Source organism: Sus scrofa, chromosome 1 (genome assembly GCF_054392235.1).
Source record: "Sus scrofa isolate SSC_HxYL_T2T_F1_AM1 chromosome 1, Sscrofa_HxYL_maternal_Yorkshire_Landrace_v2.0, whole genome shotgun sequence".
In the NCBI taxonomy this organism is placed as follows: Eukaryota; Metazoa; Chordata; class Mammalia; order Artiodactyla; family Suidae; genus Sus; species Sus scrofa.
The window spans coordinates 198,854,825-198,881,200 of record NC_139383.1 but is presented as its reverse complement, the minus strand read 5'-3'; the positions used below and the strand labels follow the sequence as shown (position 1 = coordinate 198,881,200).

The window sequence follows — 26,376 nt, the reverse complement described above, 5'->3', positions numbered from 1 at the left end:
TGGGGGTAGGATGTGCTGCAATACACAGATAAGCAGGAAATGAACCATGGAAGAAAAAAATCTATTAGTTCCAAAACTCAAAGAGAGTGATTTCCCTCTCCCTTTTCCAATTTAAAATGTTTTCTATCCCAAATAATGCCGTATAAGTTTGCCCCAATTTTGAAACGGCCTATTCTGCACTTGTACTAGTTTATTGGTATAAATTTTTTTTTTCTTACCTACAAGTTTCAAAGAAAAACTATCATTTTTCACAAGGCTTCTCTGCCGGGATGCCCCAGCAATGGCAGTTCTGCTCCCGCAGCAGGAAGACTGGTTGCTCTTATGTTGGCAGTACCTGCTGGCCCTTGCTTCCATTACAGTTGTCCCTTTAAAAGTCAGAGTTGTGTTTTCTTCCCCACAGTTGGGAGGAGGTGTTCTCAGTGAGTTGGTGATACTTTCTCCTTAAACACACCAAGCGTAAAAATACAAGACAATAGCTCTGCTGCACCTAAGCTTTATTCTCATTAAGTGGTTCTCTAAGTGGGTGCCAGCTGATTTAAAAAAAAAAAAAAAAAGACTCTCTATCATTGCCCACAATATCCTTGTCCTCTGTATATGGCAAAGAAGAGAGATTTCTTCAATGATGAAAATTATTAAATTAGCAATCTGCTATTCATGTCTACCTGGAACCTCAGAATGTGATCTTATTTGGAATAGGGACTTTGCAGTTGTGACTAAGGAGCTTGAGCTGAGATCATCCTGGATGAGGGAGGGCCCTAAATTCAATGATGAGTTCCCTTATAAGAGGCAGAAAAGAAACCAGAGACACATAGAGAGAAACCCATGTGAAGACCAATGCAGAAATGGGACTGATGCATCTATAAGCCCAAAAAGGACTGTCTGCAGCCACCAGAACTAGGCATGAAACCAGATGTTCTCTCACAGCCTCCAGAGGGATCCAACTCTGCTGACACCTTGATTTCAGATCTCTGCCTCCAGAACAGTGAGAGAATAAATTTCTGTTGATTTAAGCCACCAAGTTTATGGTGATTTGTTGCAGCAGCCCTAGGGAACAGATACTGTACACAGACACACACACACACAGACACACGCACTATTATCATTTTGGAAAGTTTCCATAAGGCTCAGTGGTTCTCACTGAAGGCTGTACTGGCCATAGTGAAATACATGAAGGTGGTTCGGGTTTCAGATGATTGGAGGATACCACAGGCATTGAGTGGGCAACATTCATACCGGCCCCACACAATGAAACACTGTTCAGCCTGCTGTATGACTTTTAAATATCTCATCAGCCATTTATGGAGGTGAAAAACCCTCTCATAATTATTTGAGGCAAGAACTTTATGTTGGTGAACAGAAAGTATTTTTGCATAGTTTAATAGACATGCCTTTCCTGAAGCTTTCAGCAAATACAATTAGTGAAAAGTAAGTTTGCATTTTTCTTTTGTTCAAATCATACTGACATGACTGTTGGTCTGCCTTTGTAGGCATTGCCTCAAAACATTGACAGTATTCTCTTACCTGTGCCTAAAGATTTACATAATTAAACAGATATTATATTAATAAAGTTTCTCCTAATTACTATGAAGAGATATACTATAAGAAATTGGCTCGCATGATGATGGAAGCTGACAAGCCCCAAGATCTGCAGGGTGAGTTTGCTATCAGGAGAACAAGAAGAGCCAGGGGTACAGTTTCAACTTGAAAACCTGGAAGAGCTGATGTTTCAGTTCAAGTTCAAAGGCAGGAAAAAAAAAAAAAAAAAAAAAAACGCAACAAAACAAAAACATTTCCTAGTTTGAAGACAGCCAGGTAGGAGGAATTACTTCTTTTTTTTTTCTTTTCCCACTGTACAGCAAGGAGATCAAGTTATCCTTACATGTATACATTACAATTACAGTTTTTCCCCCACCCTTTCTTCTGTTGCAACATGAGTATCTAGACAAAGTTCTCAATGCTACCCAGCAGGATCTCCTTGTAAATCTATTCTAAGTTGTGTCTGATAAGCCCAAGCTCCCGATCCCTCCCACTCCCTCCCCCTCCCATCAGGCAGCCACAAGTCTCTTCTCCAAGTCCATGATTTTCTTTTCTGAGGAGATGTTCACTTGTGCTGGATATCAGATTCCAGTTATAAGTGATATCATATGGTATTTGTCTTTGCCTTTCTGGCTCATTTCACTCAGGATGAGAGTCTCTAGTTCCATCCATGTTGCTGCAAATGGCATTATGTCATCCTTTTTTATGGCTGAGGAGTATTCCATTGTGTATATATACCACATCTTCCAAATCCAATCATCTGTGGATGGACATTTGGGTTGTTTCCATGTCCTGGCTATTGTGAATAGGGCTGCAATGAACATGCGAGTGCACGTGTCTCTTTTAAGTAGAGCTTTGTCCGGATAGATGCCCAAGAGTAGGATTGCGGGGTCATATGGAAGTTCTATGTATAGATTTCTAAGGTATCTCCAAACTGTTCTCCATAGTGGCTGTACCAGTTGACATTCCCACCAGCAGGGCAGGAGGGTTCCCTTTTCTCCACAGCCCCTCCAGCACTTGTTATTTGTGGATTTATGAATGATGGCCATTCTGACTGGTGTGAGGTGGTACCTCATGGTAGTTTTGATTTGCATTTCTCTTATAATCAGCGATGTTGAGCATTTTTTCATGTGTTTGCTGGCCATCTGTATATCTTCTTTGGAGAAATGTCTATTCAGGTTTTTTGCCCTTTTTTCCATTGATTGATTGGCTTTTTTCTGTTGGGAATTACTTCTTACTGAGGAAAGGGTCAGCCTTTTTGATCTAGTCAAGCCTTCAACTGATTAGATGAGGCCCACATTAGAGAGTGCAATTTATATCATTCAGTCCATTGATTTAAATGTTAATCTCAGAGTTCCCATTGTGGCTCAGTGGGTTATAAACCTGACTAGTATCCATGAGGATGAAGGTTTGATCCCTGACCTCTCTCAGTGTGTTAAGAATCCAGTGTTGCAGTGAGCTGTGGCGTAGGTCCCAGATGCAGCTCAGATCCCGTGTTGCTATGGCTGTGGCAAAGGCCAACAGCTGCAGCTCTGATTTGACTGCTAGCCCAGGAACTTCCATATGCCACAGGTGCAGCCCTAAGAAAAGCAAAAAAAAAAAAAATTTTAATATTGTTTACAAAAACATACAGACACAACTAGAGTAACATTTGACTAAATACCTGGACACTCTGTGGCCCAGTCAAAATGACTCCTAACATCAACCATCACACTTACTAATATACAAGTTGATTTTCTTCCATTTCTATGTCATATTTAACTTAAAATATTATATTGGCTTCTAAAAATACAACTGTATAAGAAGGCTATGTTGTTTATAAATTTCATTTTCAATATTAAAAAGGGCATTAAAAATATTCATTATAAAGAAGAGTCACTGCCTGTTAGAGGACCGAGCAAAACTCATCTAGATGTGCTGCGATCTATGGTGACAACTTAATAGTTCACCACACATGGACACACAATGATACATTTAATTAATTAGCACTTCAGTTGTTTCTTTTTTTTTTCCTTTTCTCACTATTACTAAAAATATTATGGAGAATACCCTCATACATATATCTTTGCACATTTTACAATATTTCTGTATAATAGATTCTTCAAGAAAGTATTCCTCAGAAGAGTATGTGCATTTAAAATATTGATATAATGGAAAAAAATAAAAATCATTATAAAAAATAAAATAAAAATTAAAAAAGAGAAAAAATAAAATAACATTGATAGACATTCTAGCAGTGGGTTTGAAGACAAGAACTCTTTCTTCAAGGGAAATTATACACTGTGGATGAAAAAATGTTGTCTGCCATATCAGTAAACAAAGGATGTTACAGCCTATAAAGATATCAGCCACTGCAGCTGCCCCAGCTGTGCACCCTGAGAGGATGTGGGATAGAGAAAAGCAGGACACTGGCCCTAGATAGTTAAGGTGCCTATCAAAGGAATGATTTCATTGAGCCAGATTCTTGCATCTTCCCCTACATAGAAAAGCTCACTCAATTTGTTAAGACATCTAGTTTTCTTTAATTCATGGTAATCTTTTGATGTGCGTACTACCTGGTTTTTATTGCAAAACTCCTATATATCCTGGCTCTTCCTCTACGTTTTCAAAGCAGTTCCCCAGAACTTTCTGAGAGGCTGTTTTCCGAGCTTAAGTCCTCAGTTTTGTCTGCCAAATAAAACATAATTCTCAACTTTTAGGATGTGCATTTTTTTCAGTCGACAATACCAAACACTATAAAACAGATATAATAGAGCTGCTTTTGAAACAAGGATGGAAATTTAGAAGAGCTGCCCATTCCTTTCTGGACCAAGGCAAACCCTGGGCATCTCCGCGGAGATCCTCAGGTATCAGGAACCTAGCTTGAAAAAACTGGCCTGAGTTGCAATTTGTCCCTTTCTTGGTGGCTTAGGCTTTGTAAGGCTGGCCTTCCCTATGAGACTCCTTGATAGTTTCTTCTCACTTTCCCTGACATCTAGGTTGTTATCATAGGTTAAATGCTAGCCCATTTATCAGGCATATAGGCCAACCAGGTAGAATCCCCACACTGTCTTCATTATTATTATTTACTTTCTTGAAATGTTTTAAATATATGTACTGAACAGTCCATAAAATGTAAACATCCAGTTTAATAAAATAGTGTAATGCACATGCCGAGGTAGCCACTACTCAGATAAACAAATATAACAGCACCCCAGAAACACCCCATACACACTGCCTCACCCCTCACCAAAGGTAATCACTGCACTGACATCTATAGTTATCATTCCCTTGTTTTTCTCTGTACTTTTACTCCAGCATATACTGTATCTAAGTAAATATACTATAGTTTCTTTTTTACCTGTTTGGGAACTTCTTATCAAAGGAATGACACAGTATGGATTTTCTGTTTTGGTGCAATATTATCTCTGTGAAATTTGTACATGCTACAGTTTTTAAAATTTTTATTACTATGTTGCATTTAATTCTGTAAATAAACCACAATTCATTTACCCACCCATTCTATTGTTGATGAGTATCTGGTTGTTTTTCAGTTTCAGACTATTGTGAATAATGCTGCTAAGAACTTTTTTAGACATATCTTCTGGTTCCCTTAGTCTTTCATTCCTATTTCACATATACTGGAGATAAAATTGTTGGGACATATGATAGATGAACTTGAGCTGTCTAGGGTGTTTTCCTAAAATAAACAAGCAATGTTTCTGCTTGGTTTTAAAGGTATTTCTTCTGTAGATTACCTGATAACCATGTATAATCACAGTCATCATTTTCTTAGATATTTTCCATAGTATCTTATAAAATGTAGGACTGAATGGGTTTTTTGGGGGGATGATGAAAATATTCTAAAATTAAAGAGCAGTTATGGGTGCACAACACTAAATATACTAACCCCCTCTGAACTGTACACTTTGAAAGGATAGATTTTATGGTATGGGGACTATATCTCAATTAGGCTGTTATAAATAAACAATTTAAAAAACTCAAATGACAATAAGAATTCAGGATTGTTGATGACAAAAATGGTATAACAAGGGGAGTTCCCATCGTGGCTCAGTGGTTAATGAATTTGACTAGGAACCATGAGGTTGTAGGCCCGATCCCTGGCCCTGCTCAGTGGGTTAAGGATCCAGCATTGCTGTGAGCTGTGGTGTAGGTCACAGACATGGCTCAGATCTAGCATTGCTGTGGTGTATGCTGGTGGCTACAGCTCTGATTAGACCTCTAGCTTGGGAACCTCCATATGCCACGGGTGTGGCCCCAGGAGAAAAAAAAAAAAAAGAAGAAGACAAAAAAAAATGGTGTAACAAGGGACTCTCTCTACTTCCAACCATTCTACCAGGATCAGGAAAATGGGATGGGGAGGTAAAGAAGGAGAGAGGACAGTATTCTTCAGTGGTAGGTTTAGATGGTAGCTTAGAAAAATATCCTGGTAGCTTGTATTATTTGATTATGGGAAATAAAGATAAGAAAATGGAAAGATTGATGGAGTACTTAAAGTGATGATTATGTTTACATATGCATGATTTTCTGATCTGCACATGTCAGCTCTCTACATCTCCAAAAGTGTTAATATTTCATGGAATACACAAGGGAAGATGACGACTAGGGATGGAACTCAGAGACACAGGATTACCATAGAAAGATAATAATAATAGTAACAATCATAGCTAGCTCAATTATTTCACATTTATTTTTAAATTTATTGTAAGATTTCAAATCCCAGCTGTACCACCTACTAAGTGTGATGTTGAGCAAGTCACTGAGCTTTTCTTGACCTAACTTTCTTCAGCTGGTAAGGCACGATTGTGCATTTCAGTTCTAGAAGCGAATTGCCCTGGTTTCCCCACTTTGAGGGAGAATGCGCAGTCATGGCGGTGCCAGTTAGAAGGTGTGCACACTTGCCCTGCCCTCCATGCCCCTGACATAATCACCTTAATGAGGGAAGGCAGCTGGCTCAAGATAGGAACATCCCTGAGTCAAGAGAACACAGAAAACTGCCTTTCTGCTTGCAACTCGAGAAAAGGGAAAAAAATAACATCTCCACAAATCACCCTGTCACACAAGCATCCTACTAGCTGCAGAATTCTAGGTGGTTTAACTACAAGAGCACTTACTCAAATTGTACGGTATCCTGTACCTCTTAAGATAGGGCATGAGAAACACCTTTTATATATCCACAAATATTCCTTGCAATAACATTTTTATTTTTTTGTTCATTTTTGGATAAAGTTGGGAACATGCTCATTTTTGTTTTTTAAAAAAAAGATATCTAAGGAACACTACTCATGTGTCCATTTTGTTCACAGAGAAAGTTTGAGGACACATAAAAGTGCCCAGAAAATTCCAACAGGCTGTTGTTATCACATGAATCAGATGACCTCTTTAGCAGTGGAATATCACCCTCTATAACACTTTTCTTCTATAAATGGAGGCCTTGTTTTATAACTGGCCTGGGTGCTTCTGATTTTATTGGAACTATACTAAGGAGTTGGTTTGCTGTGAATTCCTTCCTTGTGGCTAAAGGTGCACGAATTCAATACAGTGCCTGAGCCGCCAGTAGGTCTCACACCATCCACGTCCCAGGTGGAATTAAATGTCCTCGAGGAGGCTGCTTTGAAATTCTAGTTTTTAAAGCATGCTTTTCAGAGCAGCAAAGCACAAATGACCATGTGTATATTTACTGCACTTTATGCACCCTGTGTATAAAAGCTGTATTGAACATTTATGAGGGTTCTCCTCTAAAAAACTGCAGATCATAATAGAAAGTATGTTTTTGCATTTTTACCAAAACCTCAGACTCCAATAGACTGAGGACTTGATGGAGCCAAGAAATAAAAAGAGAGAGCTGGTTACCACAACATATAGTTTTCCTGGCACAAATAGATCTCTTTCACTCACTCCGGCCTTAAGGCAAATGAACAAAAGAACCTGAGCTGTTCCAGCACCCTTTGCCCAGGTCTGCCTGTGCCCTGCTCTTTCTCTCCACAGAGAGCAAAGGAAGGGAAGACATGAGGCAGGTCGTGCCCATGAGTTCCGAAAAATAGGGTAAAGGGAGATGCTGGGAGCCCTTTTCATTTTTTTCCCATCGTGTATCTAGTATATTTTTCCTGACTTTCAAATTTTCAAATGACTGTGCATTGTTCAAACAGCAGAGGTCTAATTACAATGGCCTCCAAATGTTTGCATTAAGTAAGTTGACTTATTTCCAAGGTAATCTAGAAACAAACATTCACTGTGTTTATTGCTTGAAAAATACTTAAATATGCTTGGTTTCCTCCCAACTGCTTACATGTAGCAGTCGGGGTCCAACAGGGAAACCACTTTATCATTTTTTAATAAAGGGAAATCAATGCAGGGAATTAAGTACAAAGGTGACAGAAGAGGTGGACGCCAAGCAGGAGACAGTGTGACAATGCAGAAATGAACAATAGCAGAGAGAGATGAGGGGAGGTATTAGGTCTTCAGAGCCCAGTGCCAAGGTCACAGGATGTAGCTGGCACCTCCATGGACCTGTCCAGGAGGAGCTGGGTCACAGGGTATATGCAGCCATGCCAGAGGAAGCACTCAAAGCAGAGAGCTTCCTGTGAGCTCCCTTCCTCCTGCAACCCCCTTCCGCTCACCACTTCTGCTCCAAGCAGAAGCCAGCTGTAGGAGGCTGAGAACCAGCCTGCAGGCAGGGGTCAGCCCCATGGCCATAGAGAGCAGAGCAGAAGAGAAGTGAATCTGAGGGCACACACTGAGATCACACCTTCCTTGACCATTCTCTTACTCCTCAAACTGAAGGAAAAAATATATCTGGAACAAAATCTCTAGCTTAATGGATAATGGAAAGGCTAGATCCCAAAGGCTGCAGCAGCCAAAGAAACTCCACCTTACCCCTACCTGGGAGCTCAGTGCCACTCACCTAGAAAATCAAGGCAGCTCCCTTTCTACATTTCTTCCAGCAGAGGCTCTGTTCAATGGGACCTGTGGCAGACTCAGGGAGGGGATTAGTTGCCTCTTTCTTGATTTTCTTGACAGCGTTTCTGTATTTTCTCATACATATTCTCGCAGGAATTAGTCTGCAGCCTTTTATGAGCTGTCACAAGGAAAAATGGCTGTGGCACAAGCTGTTGGCTGACAGGGTGTTTTGCCACGTCTTCCAGAGCTTTGAGGTATAAGGAGAGAAAAGGAGAGAAAATGTAATGACAATGAGTGGTGAGTTGCATCTCCTGTACTCTCTGGGAAGTTACCAGAGTAGAATCACCTTTATCTTTCTTATTCTTTTCTAAGAAGAACAAAAAATGCCTAAGAGAAATATTCAGGCTATCTAAGGGTGGGGAACAAGAGCAGTTAGAAGAAAACAGCTGGAATGTATCTGCATGGGAGTGGACAAGAACACTCTTTCTGTGCCATCAGTGAATTGCTGCAGTGAGAAAGCCAAAATAGCAAGCTCTTTACTGCCAAATCAATTCCCCCTGTGGCCAGTTCCCATCTTCCCCTGCGTAGGTACCCAGGACACTTCCCAGCTGTTTGTCAGTGCTGCAATCTTCTCCACTGACTGAACCTCAGATCACAACGGAGCTGCCATGACTAAGGGAACTTCACATCAACATGTGATGGTGGGGCACAGAGAGTCTGGGCAAGTTCCATGGAGAAAGGACACTATACTAGTCAATGTGAATCAAGAAACACTGGTCTTTATATGAGTGACATAACTGGCATCTACTGACCAATTGGTGTGTGCAAGACTGTCCTTGTAGAATCTTCCCAGCAACCCTATGTGGTCACCGTCTTGATTTTCCCGATGACACAGATGAGATTACTGAGGCTTTGAGGTCAGGTTATCTGTTTGGTGACACTTCTGGGATTCAAACCTAGGTCTGCCTCTCCCCTCAGATCCAAAGCTCCTCATCACCACTCTATTCTGTACATCAACTCTATGGGAGACTCAATGGACAGTGTGTATGTTCAGGGAAGACAGGCACTCACTTCTTCATCCATGATTTCTGGAAGAGAGAGTAAAACAAAATCCTTACCCATTTGTTCTCTCTGTGTAATATTTGAATGCAAATAATCAGTGAACTCTTGCTATCTATTTAGTCTGAATGACTGAGTCATATGATAGCTGCTGATGTTCTAGAAGCTTCTGTGATCTGAATCTCTCTAACTACCCAAACCCTATAGAAGGAATGCTCTATTTCTGTAACTTTTCTCCCAAGACCATCTCAGCTGAAATCACTGGAGACCAGAATTTTTCGGCTCAGATCCCAGTCAGGTCTGGAATGACTCAATTTCACCTGCAGGGAAGGTCGTTATTATAACAGCATTTTGCCCAAGATCCATTGTGTCTGCAATGACAGCTAGTCATTCAGGGGCCCACCCAGTCCTCCTCTTCTCAAGCCCATATACCTGGACTTTGCTCTCATCTTTGCTGCATTGCTGGGGTCCAGCAGGCTCATCTTGACCGTGCTGACCCTTCTCCCTGGAAGCTGATCCTGTCCCTTGGATTCTTACAACATTTATAGATGTAAAACAGCATGGGATGACACACATGTTGCACATACATGGCCAGTCCCCTTTCTTGTACCCACAGTGTTAGGGTGATCATTTAACTATCTATACCAGGATCCTTCGAGAGTGAAAAGGAGGACGAAACTACATGCAGACAACATCAACTCTACGGGAGGTATAAGCCAGGGCAGGTATAAGCCAGGGCAGTCCCAGAGTAGCATCCATCACTCATTGATCCTATCCTTCTCCTTTGTGATCACAGCAGCCCATCAGAGGTGAAAACTTATAACTGGTACTTTAGGACACTTACTCCTCACATTTATATGCACGCTATTTATTTTGTTTTTATCAGCATAAACTGGAGTGTTTACAAGTTTCCACATAAGGAACAATTCACTCTTTGAAGAAAAGGAAGCTATAATTTCTGCTCACAGATTATAATCTAGTTTTTGAAGGCAAGACAACATAAAATAATAAATAAATGCATAAAACAAGTGCACTTTATGAGTGCAAATATTCTGTTCCACAAATGAACTTCCCTGGGTGAGTGAGAATACCAGGCAGCAATTTGCAAGGTAGCCTAGGCTGGAATGTAATCATTTCATTGTTTCACTTGGATTGGATAGAAAATATAGCCCAGATTTTGAGTTAAAAAGTCCTGAAACTGGAGTTCCCATCATGGCGCAGTGGTTAACGAATCCGACTAGGAAACATGAGGTTGCGGGTTCGGTCCCTGGCCTTGCTCAGTGGGTTAACGATCCGGCGTTGCTGTGAGCTGTGGTGTAGGTTGCAGACTCGGCTCGGATCCTGCGTTGCTGTGGCTCTGGCGTAGGCCGGTGGCTGCAGCTCCGATTCGACCCCTAGCTTGGGAACCTCCATATGCCATAGGAGTGACCCAAGAAATAGCTAAAAATACAAAAAAAAAAAAAAAAAAGTCCTGAAACTGCATTTTCTATCTGTGTGAAAAATAGAAAATAAATGGGGGAGGGGACCATGTTCAGTGCAGCATTCACAATAGCCAAGAAACAACCTAAATGTCCACCAACAGATGAATGGATTCAGAAGATGTGGTGCATATATACAATGGAATACTACTCAGCCATAAAAAAGAACAAAAATAATGTCATTTTTGGCAACATGGAATGCAACTTGAGATTCTCATATTAAGTGAAGTAAGTCAGAAAGAGAGACAAAAACCACATGATATCACTTATATGTGGAATCTAAAATATTGCACCAATAAACCTATCTACAAAACAGAAACAGACACACAGACCTAGAGAACAGACTTGTGGTTGTCAAGGGGGAGATGGAAGGGAGAGGCATAAACTAGAAGTCTGCAGATGCAAACTATTACATTTAGAATGGATGGGCCATGAGGTCCTGCTGTAAAGCACAGGGAACTATATCTAGTCTCTTGGGATAGAACATGATGGAAGATAATATAACAAAAAGAATGTATATATACATATGACTGGGTCACTTTGCCATGCAGCAGAAATTGACACAACACTGTAAAGCAACTATACTTTCATTTTCCTAATGTAAAAAAAAAAATCTAAAAGAAATGAAGTGGGTAAGGGGAGGAAGAGTCTTAATCTGTGGGATCTGGTTTCTTTCTCTCTCCAAGCACTCCCCGGGTAGAGAGTGTCAGAACTGAGCTAAGCTGTAGGACACCCAGCTGAGTCAGAGGACTACTTGATGGTGTAGGGAAACCAATCCTAACCCCTCACCCCCAACACACACACACACACACACACACACACACACACACACACACACACACATACACATACATGCACACGCACATACACATTAAGATTTGGGGGAATCTAAAATATGGCACAGATGATCCTATCTAAAAAAACAGAAACAGGAGTTCCCATTGTGGCTCAGCAGCTACCGAACCCAACCAGCATCCACAAGGATGTGGGTTCGATCTCTGGCCTCATGCTTAGTGGTTTAAGGATTTGACATTGCTGTGAGCTGTGGTGTAGGTCGAGGTCATGGCTCAGATCCTGTTAGCTCTGGCATAGCCCAGCAGCTACTCCAATTGGACCTCCATATGCCAAGGGTATGGCCCTAAAAAGACAGAAAAAAAAAAAAAAAAGAAAGACAGAAACAGATCATGGCCAAGGAGAGCAAACTTGGGGTTCCCAGGAGGGGAAGGAAGAGGGAGTGACATGGATGGGCATTTTTGGATGCAAACTGTTATATTTGGGATGGATGGGCAATGGGGCCCTCCTGTATAGCACAAGGAAAGGTGTGTGATTGGATCACTTTGCTGTACAACAGAACTTGAAGAAACATTGCAAATCATCTATACTTTAATTTTTTTAAAAGGAAAAAGAAAAGAAAAAAAGAGACAGAGATTTGGGTAACCAGAATCATTGACATTTGAATCTCACCAAGTGTCCCTAACAGGAGAATGGGAATTTAACAGGAATGCTTCCTAGCATGAGATTCTAGGCAGCCCTTAAAAGACAGGGTGGATTTTAAAGGCAGGACAAGTCCTCAGGGGAGGGCTAAATTTCTCTAGATACCTTGCAATATGTGATTCTACATAAGGCAGGTATTCTGTGTAAAGTAACTAGTTTAGCAAGATTTCTCTAAACACCACTGTAGTACCTAGAGGCCAGTTTATTTTACTTTTATTTTTATTTTTATTTTGTCTTTTTGCCATTTCTTGGGCCGCTCCCGCGGCACATGGAGGTTCCCAGGCTAGGGGTCTAATCGGAGCTGTAGCTGCAGCTGCCAGCCTATGCCAGAGCCACAGCAACGTGGGATCCGAGCTGCGTCTGTGACCTACACCAGAGTTCAGGGCAATGCCAGATCCTTAACCCACTGAGCAAGGGCAGGGATCGAACCTGCAACCTCATGGTTCCTAGTTGGATTCGTTAACCACTGCTCCACGACGGGAACTCCAGTGGAGGCCAGTTTAATGCGAATTAAATTGCAATGAATATTTTCAAGCCAGACAAACTGTCTGCAAGATTATCAAGTACCCACAGACTGCCATAATGACCCAGAGGCACTAGTGAGGAGCTTGTGCAGAGCTGATCTCTTAGGAAGATTCAGATGCAGGGTTAAAATTTTATGAAGAATTATGATTCTCGGTGATGAATGAAGAAAGCTAGAGCAAAACCACTCTGCCAAAAATGAAAGAGTGTCTTGAAGACTTGACAACAGTGGCAATACTGCCTGCCAATGCTCTGGAATAATTTATGAATCACACAGCAATTGAGTGGTTTAACAACAATTACCAGATGATGAATGTGTACTTGGAAATGTTACTATTTTTGCAATAATATAATGATATCAAATTAACAAATTCTGGTTTACTCCTATATCTGAGGGTTTGAGGATACCGATCACTTAAATATGCATAGGTTTAACCCCTACTTGTTGGAGACCCTAGTGATCTCTAATGACGTCCTGAGTAAGAACCTTCTGTACTTAGAAACATGTAGACTCTATGTGACTCAAGGATGGATTGATCTGATTTTTATACTTACCCAGGATGGTAGGAAGAATAATGGCCCCTCAAATATGTCCAGGTCCTACCCCCAGGACCTGTGAATATGTAACTTTATGTGGCTAAAGGGACTTTGCAGTTTTAATTAAATTAAAGACCTCAAGTTGGGGAGATTATTTTAGATTATCTCAGTGGGCTTAATGTATCCATAAGAGTCCTTTATAAGCAAAAGAATGAAGTAAGAGAGTCAAAGTCAGAGAAGGAGATGTGATGACAACAGAAGCAGAGGTTGGAGTGATTTGAATTAAGGGACCATGAGCCAAGGAATGCAGATGGTTTCTAGACACTGGAAAAAGGCAAGGAAGTGGATTTTCCCCTAGAGTCTCAAGTAGAAACTCAATCCCTTCTTGCTTTCAGCCAGAGTCTTCATTCCAGCCCAACAAAACCTATTTTGGATTCCTAACCTCTAGAAATGCATGAAAATAAATGTTTTAAGACACTAAATTTGTGGTAATTTGTTACAGCAACAATAGAAAACTAGTATCTTTCACTGTTGTTTTCTTCATTTCTTTGCCTCATAAATTCAAAACCCAGTAAGCCAAGTCCAATACCAAAGGAAAATTCAACAAAGCCTATTTAACAAAGCACAAGAAAGATGTCATATAGATCCAAATAAAAGCAAGAGAAATATGAAATAATACTATAAGTTTATGCCATATTAATATAGCATAAACTTATAGTATTATTTTGGTTAAAATTATAGTATTTATTGGTTACACTTATAGTATTATTTTGGTTAGTCAGTAATTCAATTTATTTAAATATTTTCAGTGTCTCTTAAAAGTTATATTAAATTAACCACAGACCCCTAGCAAGGCTCTCTTCACAAAAATCTCTTTCGCATATTTCACGGGAAACTGAATATTTAAAAGGTAATACATTTAAAATGCTAGAATTTCAAAAACTTATATTCTGATGTTGTGACAAATCTTTGGGGGGATTTTCCTCTAATTTCCCTGAGAATTTCCACCTCTTTGGGAACTGCCCTTTCATCTACAGGGCCTAAGTTTAATCTTCCTTTCTAGCCAGTGTGAACTGGAACAAGGAAGAGCCAGAAGGAACTCCTGACCCAAGCTAGGCCAATAATTTCCCCCTGGGAATCTAGAATTTGAGCTGTGAAATTCAGAATCTAGGAATTGGAAAGAGTGACTTTAACGTCAGAAATATAGAGGGGGTAGTTCCTATTGTGGTGCATCGGAAGTGAACCTGACTAATATCCATGAGGACCTGGGTTCAATGCCTGGCCTCGCTCAGTGGGTTAAGGATCTGGCATTGCTGTGAGCTGTGGTGAAGGTCACAGATGCGAAGGTCTGTGAATTCCACATCTAAATATTAAGGCTTCCTAGACCTGGTTGTCATTAAACTCCTTGGATTCCATAAGATACTCCATGTGGCAAAGTGATTGGCATAAGCAGCAGCAGTTCCTACCCCTCCCAGTGTGATTTGCAGGCCCTCTGTGTGGTGGAGTGTTTCCCTTTCCCTTGTACCTGGGATGCCCCTGTGACCTGCACTAAACAATGGAGTGTGGTAAAAAATGATGGACAAGTTTCCACACTTCCTCAGTCTGTCTCTCTGCCCTCCTCTGCTTCCTACATGAACAAGTGCAGTGTAGCCTCTTGGATCATCAGAGACTTGTTACCCATTTACCGCCTTCATCCCAGTGAGGAGCCTGTCAATCACCCAACATGAGAGTGGGGCAGTGAGGCTATTCTATCCCTGCCAGCAGATCATCAGTTTAGGAGCAAACCTCGAGATCCCAAGCCTGACCCAGATCAGGAAACCCATCCATCTGACTCAGAGATGCACAAGCAATAATACTTTCATGGTTTTAAGTCAGGGTTTGAGGGTTTCTATCATGAAGCAACAGCTAATTGATATATCCTGATTTGTTGACCTGCCTGTTTCTTCTCTTATTTAAGAAATATCCAATCAAGTAGTTAATAAAGACCAGGTAAGCCCTTATGCGAAGACTATGAGCTTACTATGCTGTTACTGTTAAACAAAGCCCCTACTCTCATAAAGCTAGCACTCTAGTGAGTTTGGTGCGGGAAGTAGGGGGGATAGGCAATAAAGTAAGAGAGTTCAGAAAGTAAAAATATGGCATGACACATGGAAAAGAATAAGACAGGATTAGGAAAATAGGGAGTGTGGTGGCAGGAGAGGAAACTGGTATCTTATAAAGAATGTGGGGGCGGGGGTGGGGTGGGGCGGGGATTATCGCAATATGATGACACTGAGCAGAGACTTGAGTGTGGGGAGTGAGTAGGCCATGCAAATATCTGAAAAGAAAGCATTCCAGACAGGAAAGAGCAAATTCAAAGGCCCTGAGCAGGAGGGCGCTTGGCATGTCTGTACAACAGATGTGTATTTTCTGGACCAGAGAGGTGACCGAGAGAGCGGCCACAGCAGAGGGCAGAGCTGTGGCCAAGTGTCAGGCCTTGAGAGTGCTGATAGCAACTTGGGATTTTACTCTGAGCAAGATGGGAAGCAATTAAAGTGCTGTGATCCCAGTAGTTCAGGGAAATGAATCACATTTCAGAACTCTCACCCTGGTTGTAGTGTGAATAAACCCTAGATGGGTAAGAAAGGAGCCAGCTGCAAGAATCAAGTGGAGGTGATGGGGATTTGAATCAGTACAGTCACAGTGGAGAAAGCAGGTTCTGGACCTGTTTCCACAGGGGTGATTACAGGGTTTGCCAAAGGCTTGGCTGCAGGGTGTGAACAAATGAGGGGGGATGACCACAGTCAGGTTATGGCCTGACAACTAGAGGGACAGGCAATGGAAATGGGGATTTAGAGAAATCAGGACTTTGGCTTTGACAGTGCTTTTATACAGCCACAAGGATAACATTAGGTAGATAGTTGGCTGTAGAAATATCAAGCTGAGTCAGAGCACTGAACTGGAGGACATGAATTTGAGAGTTGTTTGTGTGTAGTCCGACTTGAAAGACTCTGAACCTGAGAGAAGTCCTGCATGGAGCATAGGTGGAAAAGAGAAGCAGCCCTGGGGCTCCCTCATGATTACATCCTGGGAGAGAGGGAGAACAAGCAAGAGCTGAGAAGGGAGGCCAGCAAGGAAGAAAGAGAACGATGGGGCATTTCTGCCACCAAGTTCCTCTCTTTCCTTTTCAACCTAGCTTGCGCTGGTTTCTGTTATTTATGTCATGGGCTAATATATGGGGTCTTGTCTTTTCTTTTTTTGTTGTTGTTGTTGTTTTTTTTTGTTTGTTTTTTCTTTTTAGGGCCACACCCAAGGCATATAGATCCGAGGCTAGGAGTTGAATCAGAGCTGCAGGTGCTGGCCTACATCACAGCCACAGCCATGCCAGATACTTAACCCACTGAGCAAGGTTAGGGATCAAATCTGCATCCTCATGGATGCTAGTCATATTCATTACCACTGAGCCACAATGGGAACTCTTAATGTATGGAGATTTTAAACAGAGGTACTCCTGTTGCTCCTTAGTGCTCCGTGCACTGGATCCAGCATATTCAGGGCTGCATGGGGAGGGCAGAAACAGAAAGAAAGACTTTTTTTTTTTAAGTCATAGCAGGCATAAAACCCAGCATTTTTAATTTGTGAAAACTAAGAGTATAAGAAGAGATGCAGTTTTGTTTTGATTTCTAAAAGAGCTGAGTGGAAGAGTGAGCCAGAGCCTGGGGTAGAGCACAGACCAGGCAGGAAATAGTGAGGGATCAGGATTAACAGGAGTTTCTCCCCCAACAGGAGGGAGATAGGATCCCTTCCTGAGAAGCTGGAAAGAGAAATCAGGAGCATCTAGATGCTTCTGAGAAGCCTTCCTGGCCTACCCTTTGGCTGCCTCTCCACTCCCACTGCTCAACCAGGGTGGAAAGTCCTGGGGGGAGGGGGATGAAGGGCCAACCAAGACTGCCCAAGCAGGTTTGAAAATCCTCTGCTAAAGGCCCTTGCTCCCCGCTTCCCATCCGGAGTGTGAAAGGTGTGGATTCAAAATATATGCGTCTCACACTGATTCGGGAGGGGGCAGCAGAGTGGTCATGGTGGTGCTGAGTATTTAGGCAGAGAGTGCCCAGGCAAGCAGACACCTCTCATGGCCCCTGTGAATTCTACTAAAAGCCAGCACAAAGCACAGGTCAGATTCAAAGACTTCCTCATGTCTCAAGAGGGGATGTGGAAGGTGGCTTCGAGTGCCTTCAGCTCTTCCAAGGAGCTGTCACAGGCAAGGTCCCTAAGGTCGAGGGTGGAACGCTAAAAAGCCTGAGCTAGATGGAGGCTTCTGCTGAGGCTCAGAGCAGAGGCAGTGACAGTAAGAACCAGAGGAGGCCACTATGCATTGATCCTGGGGGTTACAGAGAAAGGAGTTATATCTGAGCAGTGCTGATAAATTTTAAAGTGGCTACACTTGCAGTGGAAAGATGCCTGCTCAGTCTGGACATCAACATTATTGTTGAACATTCTGCGTTGCTTATTCAACATCTGTAAATTCTACTGAAATTATTTTGGTGACATTTTTGTCACTCAGAATATGGGCAGTCCCCAACTGGTGGTTTGAAATTTATTCTGCCATATGAATGGTGTTATACATAGAAGTTAGTTTCCATATTCGTTCATTAAATGTAGGTGATCCATAATAGAAATGAATTATGACTAGCCCAGTTGGGGCCAGAGTCGTAGAGTGGAAAGAGTATTTCAGATTCCTAGCACCAACTTCTCACTGTGGATCCTCAGCTACATGCTCAGCTTTTCTGGGCTTCAGTTTTCTGGGCTTATATGTAAAATGGGAATAACAATATCATTTCTTGTAGGTTTGTTGCAAAAATTAGTAATTTCCATTAGACACCCAAATCATCAGTGTAATTGGCTTGGGGTTAGAAAAAAATAAATAATCTGACTTTTTAAAATCTCCTGAAGCTAGGGATGGTTCATGTTTCCTTAATCCTCATAGAAATATTTGCTACAAAGTGGGAAAGATTTATAATATAACTAAATATCTAAATAAGGGCATTTTTAGTAATTCTTTTAATAACAAAGTCAACTAAAATTTACAGTACCATGAGGGAAAATCATTTGAAGTGGGATGATTGTGCTTTATTAAGCAAGGTGTATCTATCTGTCCAAGCCAGCTTGGTGTCTTTTCTCTTAGGATTAGTTTGGGCTGCATATATGAGAAAAGCCCTAAAATGCATAAACAACATAGAACTTAATCTCTCTTATACATATAAAAGTAATCTTGAAGTTAGCAATTCATGACTAGTATGATTACTTCACAAAATCGTCAAAGTCCACAACTAATTTGCCATCCTTGAGCGTGGCTCTAGTTCCTCATGGTCCAACATGGCTGCTAGAGCATCAGCCATTGCATCCACATTCTGGGCAGCATGATGAAAGAAAGAACAAAACAAATAAAAACAAAAGACCGACTTCTTTGAAGTCCCACATAATAATTTCATACGTTTATTAGCTAAAATAATGACTTTATCTAGCTGCAAGGAAAGCTGAGAAACATCCTCTGAGTCTTGTCTTCCAAATAAATTCTGGGTTCTGTTACTAAGCATGAAAGAAAGAACAGATGTCAAAAACAAGCAACCAGCAGTCTTTGCCACACTGCTAATGAGTCAGTAACTAAGCTCTTGCCTCTAAGTTTCAGCTTCTCCCTTTGATACTCTGCTTTGTGATGCTGAGGATGGGACTCTGCAAACCACACTTTGCTTTGCCAATATTCTGGAGGGAGACTAGAAAAACCGAGGAGGAAGAGTACTGTTCCTATTGGCCTTATCCAGCTTTGCCTATTCTCCCTGGCTTTGGCAGTTCTTTCCAGAAGCAGCAGTGGATCCCAGTCGGCAGCTTTTTTCACCACTCAGAGACCAGCCTCCCTTCCTTACTTTGGCTGCATCAGCATCAGACCAGCTGGCATCCCTACCATGGACTGAATCGTGCCCATGCACAAATCATAGGTTGATGCCATAACCCCTAATGGGACTGTATTTGGAGAGAGGCCTAGTAGGTGGTAATTAATGTTAAATGAGGTCATAAAGTGGGGCCTATTTCAAATCTCTATCTCTCTCTTCACTAGTGCTCCCCCTCCCAGGAAAGGCCATGTGCCCACATGGCGAGGAGTTGGCTATCTGCAAGCCAGAAGAGAGCTCTGGTCAGAAACTGGTCATGTTGTACCTGAATCTTGAGATCCTGCCTCGGGAACATCATGTTTAAGTCACAGGTATTTTTTTCATGACAGCCTGGGTGGACAAACACAAGCCTCTCCTCAGAGGTCTGAGTTTTTAGGCCCCACAGGGTCCCTTCTCCAAACCCCTCCTTCAGCCCCCCACCCCCCAACTCAGGAGCAGTAGCTGTTTTCATCAGTTGCCAATTCGTGTGTGTCTGTGTGTGTGTGTGTGTCTTTTTAGGGCCGTACCCACAGCATTTGGCAGTTCCCAGGCTAGGGGTCAAATTGGAGCTGCAGCCACTGGCCTACACCACAGTCACAGCAACAGCTGATCTGAGCTGTGTCTGTGACCTACACCACAGCTCACAGCAATGCCAGATCCTTAACCCACTGAGCAAGGCCAGGGATTGAACCTGAGTTCTCATGGATACTAGTCAGGCTCATTACTGCTGAGCCATGATGGGAATTCCCATTAGTTGCCAAATTTTTGATATCTTATGTTTCCATTTTTACCTTTTCAATCCTTCTATATCTAGTTAACTCTTCATACTAAGGTGTTGGTTGGTTGGTTTCATTTTTTTTAATTTTACTTCTATTAAAATAAATGGTGGTGGATTCTGACTGTTGACTGGACCTTTATCCATATAATACGAAAAGCTCCAGGATAATCCCAGTTGTGGCTACCGACACTTCCACAGAAGTGTCCATCTATAGCACGTTTCCCAAGTTTCGCACGTCCCCAAACACGTCTCCACCACACTCCACCTGCCACTTCACATCTCTGCTCATTCCTGGTCTCCACGTTTACCACCCGATGGTCCTATACCTAGACTCTTCCTCTCCCTTTACCCAGCCGGAGGATGTACTCGAGTCTTGGTTCCCTTCCCCCATAGAACACAACTTCTCACATCCCTGCCTTAGAATTGGGCTGCACTGCTGCCCTAAATCTGGGCCCAGCATTCCATGTTTTTCTGGCCGGGATAAGGATCATAATCTAAAAATTATTCCCCCTCAACCAACTCTCTTAATCAAGCTGCTATTTTTTGAAAGTTTCAGAACTTTTCATTTTTATAGCCTGTGAGTTCTCCAAATAGTTCCAGTTTGTTCTCCTGATAGCAGAGAAGGGAATTCCACAGATGGAATAGGTGGAGCACTTATGTAAGAAATAATTACTTTGTCAGGAAGGCAGGCATTTTAGGTTGGGGGCAACCTGAAATAACTTTATACTTAGCTGTGCATTTAAGGAACCAATCCCAAGCAATATATCAGCTGCACACATTTTCAGGTTGCTTTTGCACACCCGATATTTTTCTGCATCATCTTTTTCATCCTATATTTGAATTTTTTGGTGTGTTTGCATATATTGGATGCAATGAAATAATAAAAAACTTTTGGGAGAGTTTATCTTTCTCTTCAGAGCAATATTCTTCTTTTTACTATCCGCTGCTTCTCTCCTTAGGCTATCTGGTTTAGTTTAATAGACTTTCCTTATCACCATAAATCCCACAATCACTAAAAAATGCTAGGGAACAAATATAAAGCACTCTGTTAAAGTGCTCTCTTATCAAGTTATCTCGTAGAAGATAATAACATTTTTAGGCACAATTCATGTCAAGAATCTTGTTTGCCTGAAGAATACTTCTTGTAAACATGTTTTTATAGCCTTAGGTATGGGTGAGGAGTGAGGCTGGAGAAGCATTCACTGATCTAAATTCCCTTGCTTTTTCTGTGGCTGAAGAAAATGAAAACCCTCACCTATGTTCTAACATGAAAAGCTAAATTGCAATAAGCAGACATTTTCAAAATACCTAGGAAGCCTCAGGACAAATAATGATTACACTGACTCAACACAGTGATCATTGCAGCCTGTGCCAATTTCTGTTTTTCCATGCTTCTCAGGAAACCTGGCATTTATACCCACAGGGACTGTATTTTTTTAAAACCAAGGAACAAAACATACCATCAATTCAGCATAAATTTCCTCATGTATACATCTGAGAATAATAGGGAAATAACAATGGATGGCTGTCCCAGGAAATTGGAGTATGGCTGCTACAAACACACTGGATGTGCAAAACATACCAAGCAAACCAAGACAGGATTTGGGGAAGCTTCATCCTAGTGTAAATACCCCAGGGTTGGCACACTTCTGTAAGGAGCTAGAGAGAAAATATCTTAGGTTTTGTGGGCCACAAGATCTCTGTTTCAACTATTCAACTCAGCTATTGTAGCACAAAAGCGGTCAGAAATAATGCTTAAAAGAACCGGCTAGAGTGTGGTCAATATCACTTATTTTTTATTTTTATTTTTTAAAAACAAAGCAGGCCGAGGGCCATTTTGGACCATGGATCATAGTTTTAGCAACCCTGATCTAGAATATCCAAGAGTTACAAACACACCACCAACAAACAAACAAACAAAAAAATGGCACTCTGCCCTTCTAGTATTCCACATAATAAGCTACATATGTTACACATGTAAAACTGTATCCAAAATATTGTCCTTTTCCTTCAGCTTCCTGAATTGAGGCAATGAATTTTCACTCCCATAGAAAAAGGCATTTAGTGCCATTTTATCATTTCCCATTTGCTAAGGTTGTATATCAAGGTAAGACATCGTGACTAACAAGATCATTTACGGGCTAGGCCTGGGTTCTAACTTAACCTCTTTCAAGAGGGTAAGTATAAGAGCATTCCAGGCCATTACAAACCAAATAACCCAGCCTGGACAGGTGAAGGCTCATGCCTCTAATGGCACTCAGGAAAATCAATCAGCCAAGACAAACAGAGAAGGCTGTCAATGTAATGTTGACAAACTGGTGGGTGGTTTATTTGAAAGGAAAGGAAGTGGGTGAGGGGAATATTTGGTTGAGCAGTAGAGGACGAAATTCTTTTTAGACCCTGAGGCAAAGGTTCAAGTTCAGGGTTGAGGTTAATGGGTTCATGAAGAAGAGGCTTCATCGACTAGAGTCTCATGATCTGGTTCTTATGGGATTATTATTATTGGTAAATTATCAAAGTTTAAAAAAAAAAAACCTTAAAATAATTGTGCTTAAAGTCCTCAGAGGAGGGGAAATAATATTAATAACTAATATTTGAGTGTTTATTCTAGCTTTACATATTACCCAATTTAGTATTTATTATTATTAGACCCAATTTATAGGTGAGGAAATATGCTCAGCATGGTTAAGTAATCGCCCAAAGACAGACAGATATTAAGTGGCAGGGCCAGGGTTTGTAAGTGAGTCTGTCTGACTTGGAAGTTGTAACTCTCGATCTTTACATCATACAAAGTTATTTTCTCCCCTCACTTCTTGGTGATAGCTAAATCTTCAGGTTGTAAAGGATTTTGAAAGTAATTTTTGAAGAGATGATAAATTAAGTTCTAACTCTCAAGTTCCAAAGACACTCGAGATCAAATTTTACTCCCACCGAGTTGCTTAAAGTTCTATTACTGAGACAAGGATGTCTTAAATTTGGAAATTTTTATCCTGGGTCAAAAAAAGAAAAGAAAAGAAAGAAATTGGAGTTTCTTGTTGGCTGAGGAGGCTAAGGATCTGGCATTGTCACTGCTGTGACTCAAGTCACTACAATAGCTCAGATTTGATTCCAGGAACTGCTGGCATGGTCAAAAAAAAAAAAGAAAGAAAGAAAGAAAGAAAAAAAGAAAAGTAAAGAACTGGCAAAAGAAGGAATGTATTAAATTTGATATTTAATTAATTTTATTAAATATTTCATTTAATTACTATGTCTCCATGAAAGTCTGGACAAAATATTTTAGGGTCAGCACACTGATGAAATTAAAATAGAAAATTCCAGTTTACATCAGGTGCATGATGGTGGAGAGGGAATCTTATTCAGATGCAAATAATGAACAATCTAAAAGATAAATATGCATGTGTGGGGGTATGTTCACTTTAAAGAGTATTCGTTATTACAGCCGGCTAGTCTCTTGAAGGAACCTTCATTTTATGCATTATTCCTTCGTTTCTGATATCTACAGCACATCTGACAAGTCCTAACCTTGCAAATTTAAGAAATTCTGCCATTAATGTGAGGATTGTATCACCTCATTCTTTGACGTGGTTTTCATCCCTGACACATATGTCCCACTTCCTCCCTTTTTATCATAGAATTGGACACATTTATGTAATCCTAAACCTGAAGTCCAATTTTTTTTCCTCCTACTTAGGTCTTTATGACTTTAGCTTGTGGGTTTGGTCACTGGAAGCAACCCCTGTTTCTCCTCTGCCCTCCCTCCCTCTCCCAACAGACATTACAAAGCTTGAGAGCAGGGAGAGGAGAGCCTCAGGAAGAGGGCTTCACACTAGTTAAAACATGTAGGCTTTGTTATTTATTTAAATACTTTCTTTGGCTCAAGAAAGTCGAATAGAGGAAGTCTGAGGAAAAACAGCTCCCTCTGGGAACTTGGCTTCAGCTGCTTCTCCTTGTTTGAATGAAATCATCTTTGATTCTAAACTTTGTGCCTCCAGAACCAAGCTGATTTTGAAATGTTAGGCATATTCCAGGACCCAAGACTGCAAGGAGTTAAACTGTCTGCAGATTATTTAGACCACCCACCTGCAGTAGATGCTCGGTCTGTCCAAACTCCACCAAAACTCGAAAGCCCGTCTCTCTCTGTCCAAATAGTGCCCAGGAGGCTTTGCTCCCCTTTAGAACTGCTGAGCTAGACAGGAATTTTACTCCTCTGGCGCAGTGTCCCTTGCAGGTGGAGAGAAAGGGAAATTAAGACACAAATTCCATTGCTAGTGAATAAATGTTGGGCCTAGGAGACCAGTCCATCCAGAACTGGGGAGGGAAAATTTGGGCTTCACATACTTACACACTGGGCTTCCACTCAAATATTTATTTTTATTATTTTTTTTCAAGGCATTGGTTCCCATAGAAAAGCATTCCCTTTTCAGTAGCATAATCACATGTGAAATAAGAAAACTTCTGTGTTGAAATTACTTTCAGATCTTCTCTATGGGTCAAGCAAGCAAAACACTCACATCACTTTCTATTCAAATCCATTTTTTAAATAAAAGCTTGGTTCATCTTATTCCCTATGAGTTTTGCTGTGTCCAAAAGAGCAGATCCACTCTTAAAAGTTTGGTACTACTGGTGGCATTTAAAAGAATGAAGGCTGTGAAAATGTGGTGAGCTGGATTCTAAGAATGACCCCTAAAGAACCTCACCTTTTTTTTTTTTATTATTTAATTTTTTTGTTCTTTTTTAAGGCTGCACATGCAGCATATGGAAGATGGAAGTTCCCGGGCTAGGGGCTGAATTGGAGCTGCAGCTGCCAGCCTAAATCATAGCCACAGCAACATGGGATCTGAGCTGCGTCTGTGACCTACACCACAGCTCAAGGCAACACCGGAATCTTCACCCATTGAGGGAAGTGAGGGATCGAACCTGCATCATCATGGATACTGGCTGGGCTCATTTCCACTGAGCCACAATGGGAACTCCAAGACCCTCATCTTTGTATAGTTTCCTACCCTGTGAATAAGATGGGACATTACTCCTGTGATCATGTCACATTGCAGGGCAAAGGGATTTTGCAAAATGCAACTAAGGCTGTAAATCATTTGACTTTAAAATAGAGATTATGTGGGTGGACTAGGTCTAACTACATGATGCCTTTATATTATTTTTTAATTTTTTAATTTTTAAAATTTTTGTCTTTTTAGGGCCTTACCCATGGCATATGGAAGTTCCCAGGCTAGCAGTTGAAGTTGATGCCTTTAAAAGCAGGGAATCTTCTCTGGCTGGTGGCAGAAGAGGAAGTCAGAAAGGTTCCCAACAGAGGAAAGACTGGACACACCGTCTCGTTGGTTTAAAGAAGGAGGGGCCACGTGATGGGGAAAGGGCACAGCCCCTAGGAGAGTGGCTCCTCGCTGGCAGCCAGCAATAAACTGGATTCTCCAACAGCCCAAGTGAGCTTCAGAGCTGATTCTTATCTTCAGATAAGAACCTGGGCCAGCCCACAAGGACTTTTGACCTACGAAACAGTGAGCTAATAAATGGGTGTTGCTTTTTTAGGCCACTAAGTTTGTAGTCATTTATTCTGCAGTAGTAGAAAACTAATACAGGAGAAGAGGGGGATCTTTGAAGGGGATGAAGAACCCCAAGGGCATGCAGACTCATGAAAACATCCCTGGAACAAGCATTCTCCTTCCCAGGGGAGGACATGCCTGGAGCTGGAAATAGCATCTGGGCAGATGTATGAATTCTGAGGTATTTCCTCATATGTTATTTTATAGCCATGTTCCATCTGCTGTTTTTGAATCTGCTCCTTAGAATCCACTCCTCCACTCCAAACCCACCCTGGAAGAAGGACAAGGACGTGGTTAAGTCTCCCTGACCAGGCATCACATGGGGGGACAGCACTTTGGGTGCCTTTATTCCTTCCTGTCCCCTGTGTTTCCCTCTGCCTTTCAAGAAATGAGAGCTATGAGACTGCACTCTTTCAAATACCTACTCTTGCCACACCACAAGCCAGTCCTGACTGGCTCTTCCAGCCATTAAACATGCCACGCAACCATCTGTTAGTCAATGGACCCATTTTCTCTTCTGCCTAAAGAGGCAGAAAGCAAGATGTTCCAGAGAGGTCCTTTCTACACAACTTGTAAGGTCCTTACTAGACAACTGGAAGGTACTCCCA

The 26,376-nt window shown here is 41.4% G+C and overlaps 1 long non-coding RNA gene across 1 annotated transcript; it reads right to left on the bottom strand.

Annotated features, from left to right (window-relative positions):
- Window positions 1-6,206: 6,206 nt before the first annotated feature.
- LOC110257018 (uncharacterized) lies at window positions 6,207-25,641 on the bottom strand. Its single transcript, XR_002339168.2, has 4 exons — window positions 25,411-25,641; window positions 24,288-24,428; window positions 9,249-9,524; window positions 6,207-8,683 (listed from the first exon to the last, which is right to left on the bottom strand). It is a non-coding gene; the product is annotated as an uncharacterized LOC110257018 (long non-coding RNA).
- Between the last annotated feature and the right edge of the window lie 735 nt (window positions 25,642-26,376).